This window comes from Cupressus sempervirens, chromosome 10, assembly GCF_028749045.1.
Source record: "Cupressus sempervirens isolate cs-2001-9-10 chromosome 10, ASM2874904v1, whole genome shotgun sequence".
Classification (NCBI taxonomy): domain Eukaryota; kingdom Viridiplantae; phylum Streptophyta; class Pinopsida; order Cupressales; family Cupressaceae; genus Cupressus; species Cupressus sempervirens.
This window is the reverse complement of record NC_143127.1, coordinates 160318519-160323725: the sequence shown is the minus strand read 5'-3', so window position 1 is coordinate 160323725 and position 5207 is coordinate 160318519. Positions and strand designations below refer to the sequence as shown.

Sequence of the window (5207 nt, the reverse complement as noted above, 5' to 3'; positions counted from 1 at the left end):
TCCCAGCTTCCAAGTCATCAATCTTTTGGAGGGAAAATATGTAAAAATATGACTTGGAATTTATGAGGAATTCTAATTTCTTGATGTAAATAATTTCACTCTCTATGTTGATGAATAATTCTATAGAGGATGATTCACAGGTCGAGATGGATAGAGTTGGTTGTAATGAATTTATCTTGTTATACACTTGTGAGATTCTAGGACTGAATCATAGTAAGATTTAAATAGGATTAGCTAGGGAGATTTTAGTATGTGAAACAAATATGTTTTGTTTCTAAATTAGTTATAGTTAGTCATTGTAAGCCTAAGTGGGAGAGGCATAGAGAGGCCAAGTAAGAATATGATGTAGAGAAAGTGATTAAAAATGGAAGGGAAAAAAAGGAAAAAGGGCCAATTCGTTTACTAAGACCTTATATTGGAAGCTTTCTCATATTGTAAGAAGTTAGAGTTCTATCATCTTGGAGAATTTGTAAGGATTTGTAAGTATTAATGTATGATTTGTAAAATATTTTCTCTTCTTTTTATCTCCACATTGTTATGTTTTTGGTTATGGGTTGGTAAAGGTGGTGTTACCCTTCGTCATAGCATGCAAGTGGCCAAGACAAAATATTATGCATCAAACCAAATATTATCAATGAATGAGAAGTAAATGCAATGGAAATATTTTGAAGGAAACACCCTTTATATTTTATCTTCTTAATCTATTATACATGCTTTATCTCCCCATGATTTGATTTTAGAGCCAAAGTTTCATATTGTTAGAGAAGAGGTGAAAGAAATTTATTAGATGCATGAGATGAGTGGTATTATTTTTGGTTGACGTAGAGGTAAATTACCAAGGAAATAATCTATGATGTTTTTGGTATTGAATGTGTAGGAGATTACTAGTATGTGATCATTCAGAATTTGATAATTTCAAATGTATATCAATGGTTTGATGATACACCCAGATTGGATTCATTATAACTAGTACCAATTTAAAGTGTTAGTTATAACTATTGGCTAAGCACATTGCTACATTGGATGCATGCATTCCAAATGTAGAACAACATTGAACTTGAAGATCAATTGAAAGTCTAGATTTTTTTCTTTGAAGAGATAAATTGGTATGTTAAGAGATAGTGAAGCTGAATATGCATCACCATTTGCCAAGGAAAATAGTTGAATTGTAGCTAGAAATCATATTCTATGTTTTAAGAGCTCCAAATTATTGTTATAAATACGATTTAAGATGAATCATAGATGATACCATTTGAAGGAATAATATTCCAATATAGAATTAACTACATAACTCATAAAGTATTTGAGTGAGTTGTATGTGGAGATATATTATTTTGAGTGTGCCAATGTAGAAGTAGAATATTCAAAGGATTGATATTTTGATGAGAATAAATCTAAGTCACTAGACTACTGAAGATGAGGTAGTTCGGTTTAGTTACAAGTTTTTGAATCATGTGGTTGTACCTTTATTGTAATGATATTGAGATGCTATTAGTTTTGGATTAATGAAGTTAGTTTTATTCATAAAATGATTTAGGATCCACCATAAGATGTGTTAGGATAAGTAACAAATAGAAGTGTCACTTGTGTTACAAATATGTAGTTAAGTGTTTTTTTTCCCTAGAGGGTTGGATCTAATTAAAAAAATGAATAAATTTTTTGGAGGTTATATTTACAATAAATTTGAAGTTATTTAACATGAATTATAGATTTGGGGAAAATAATTTAATTCTAGTAGTAAGAACAACCCACCAAAATTTTGACTCCATCTTTTGGTATTAAAATGGGTATTCTCTTTGGATCAAAATTGTTGGGTGATTTTTTTAATAAATTTTAGCAATTTATGATTTTAAATATGGAAGGTAAAATGTTACTATTCTTGTTATGTCAAGATCTTTACAAAATCAGGCTGACTTCCAATGTATTATAAATCTATTAAAGAGAAGGATCTTATGCCAAATGAGTTTGGAAAAGCACCAATACTCTAGAACTATGCATGGAAGGGTGGGGGGGGGGGGGAAATGGAGTAAGAATTACTCATGTTCATAGAATTTTGTATTACTTATAGAAACAATAAAAGAAAAAGTTCTTTTGCTAGAACAAACTCCCTTCTTGGATATTCTTCTACTAGTGTTTCTAGTAAGCTAAAACCAAATTTCATCCTAGTTATTTCTAGAGATTGAAAAATTCCCTTGCCTCTTATTGTAGTGATTATCTAGTTGGGAAAGATATGTTATAGAGATTGCATCAAGATTAGTAAAACCTTAATTTTATATGATTCAAAGAGGTGGTGTTTGATGAAGCTTAACAAATTGATATACAAGGAAATACAATTGGTCACACCTTTTTTCTATTACAATTGTTATAGATGATGTAAACACAAACACTATGTTATTAGAGATATACACTTTCTTACTTGTTTTATTGAGGTATAGATAACACTTAATCCTCTTCCACTCCAAGACAATGCAGAGAAAGGGCACATAGATCACAGAGCATTACTTTCTTACATGTTTGGTAGCTCCTACTATGAAATATCTAGATCCTTTAAAGGTAACTCAAACCTTGATCAACATAAGAACAACCAAACAATCTTGGTGACTCAAGTTTGATGCTATTCATAGAAAATGTACAAACTAATCCCAAAATCCTATTTTGGATAGCTTCATTAACCTTAGTTTTTATTTCAATTAGTGAATGAATAATTAATGCTTAGGGTTTTGAGTAAACAAAATTGAAATCAAAGGTTGAAAACCATCTCTAGACACTAGAGTTTTACTTTAAGTCAACCAAACACATGAAACCATACTGGCACCACACATTGACAAAAACTTTGCTAGAGAACCAGACAAACAACTACAACTAAGGACTTTTCCATTGATCACATATTTATAGTACACATAAACCCTAAATGATTACATCAATTTTAGAATATAGATCTTTAAATAGTCAAAACTAAAATTGAAAATATTTGTCAACAATCATGAGATTTGTAATGAAAAGTTCACTTTGTTCTTTACTATTATGAATTTTGTAGCTAATTATATAATGTTGGCAATCTAGACTATTGATCAATTGATTGAAATTTATAACCTTTTCATTTACAAAATCTAGAAACCCTAGGCACACTCTTTAAAGAGCCGAGCCACTTAAATTTGTCACAAAATTTTTCAAAGTTTATATCTACAATATTCTTGCAATGGAAAATGCCTATTATAGACTATTTTAGTGTGTTGCTCAACTATGCTAGCCACACTCATGGTTCTTGGATTCTTCATGGCTTTAATGTAACATACTTGTTACAATTGTTTGATTTGGAGGTTAAAATAATATTTATGATGTAGCTATTGATGTGGATTTGGTTTATCATGCTACATTTTTGTGCCATTTTTAGATATGAATATTCCTAAGTGATCTTTGTCAAGATGGTCCCAATGCCCTCCATCCCGAAAAATATCACTAACCTCCAAGTCTTTGAAGATGACTGACACATCCTTTATTTTTTAGCTAACATAGGGGTGTTTGACTATTATATTCAGATTAGGATGACACCAAGAAGAATGAAACTGAGCATGGAATCCTCAATCTCCCTACCAACAACATCCTCAAAGGAATGGTGGCTCTAGAACAAATCTTTGACTTAGGACCCCAAGTGAAAGAAAAGATTCTCTAATCACCTGGTAGGGAAAATATAAAGAGATACATGTTTAGAAGGAAAAGAAAAGAAAATTCATACACTACTACATTTAGACCTAAATTGTGATGACATGCTGTCACAATTATGATGTATAACCATCGCCCTAGCAGAAGGATCATGAATTGGATCAGGTTGGATGAGTGTCATAATTTTGTTGTCACAAATTGTGATGGGGAGATAATCCATCATAATGGAGATGAATAGCACTATAGTCTAATATTCTAGTCACTCATTGCAATTGTGATGTTAATGTGACAACTGTGTTGTACAAGTGACCTTCATATGTTAGGACTGGTCATCATAATTGTGATGTAGTTACAATTTCTATGTTATACAAGTAATGGCTAGCTGTCAGAATGTCCATCACAATTGTGATAGTTAGTTAAATTATTAAAAAAAATTATTTCTTTTAACCACCACCCACAATAATGGTGATGATTTGGGTGTGGCTCATGCAAATGAGATTGCTTACATTGCTATTGAGTTGATGGATATGGACCTAGTATCATTCACCAAGAAACCTATTTATTGAGGATCATTAATATATCCATATAATCATAATGAGACTAATTGGTTATATTTCAGTAACATTGATAGGGCTAGCTTGGTGAAAGGGATAATGTGGGATCTTTTTTGTGGTGTGGCCTACTGCCATGACATGAGTGTTGCACATAGAGATCTTAACCCCAATAATTGTCTTCTCTCTAATAAGAAGGCAAGAGACATCAAAATTAAGCTTACATACTTTGGATTGGCAAAGACGGTGAAGGTTAAAAAGAATTGTGTGATGGAAAGATGGGAAGGAATATGCATCCTTGTGGTACAAAGCTCTTGAATTATTAATGCAACAAAGGACATACAATTTCTTTGCAATTGATGTTTGGATACTCAAATGCATATTTGCAGAGATGGTCATAGGAGAAACCTTTTTTTATGGGACATATCCAAAAGAGTAGCTAAGTATTGTATTTCAACATATTGTAGGTTCTTCCTAGGAGATGATAGACAAACATGTACAAATTTTGAGCAATATATTGGGATGCAGTAGATGGAGGTCTGGTTTGCAGAATCAACTTGAAAGCACAACTGAAAAGATGGGATGCTCAGTAGGCATGGATTTTCTCTATAATATTTTGGAGGTGGATCCTAGTAAAATACTAATAGCAAGAAAATTCCTTCAACATCCTTACTTCTCTTTCCACAATTTTTAATTCTTGAAGTGCAACACAATTGTGAGCTCTATAGGCTATGAGACTTCTTGTCTACAATCTATGGGTATTCAAGTTGTGGGTTTTAGATAAGAAATTTTCTCTATTCATAACATGGGTGAAAAATTGAAAAGATTTTAATTTTATGTTACTGATATTGTATAGAATGCCAATTTCAATCAATCTTTGTACCAAAAATATTCTTATAGACTCATCAAGATATAATTTACCCATAGCTACTCCTCCAACTCGAAGTTTCTTTAAAAGGATTATCACTAGCTCCACAAAAAAATGCCCAGACC

At 31.7% G+C, this 5207-nt stretch overlaps 1 pseudogene; it reads left to right on the top strand.

Moving 5' to 3' along the window:
* Window positions 1–4118: 4118 nt before the first annotated feature.
* Window positions 4119–4908, top strand: LOC149533083 (negative regulator of the PHO system-like; annotated as a pseudogene).
* The last annotated feature ends 299 nt before the right edge of the window (window positions 4909–5207 follow it).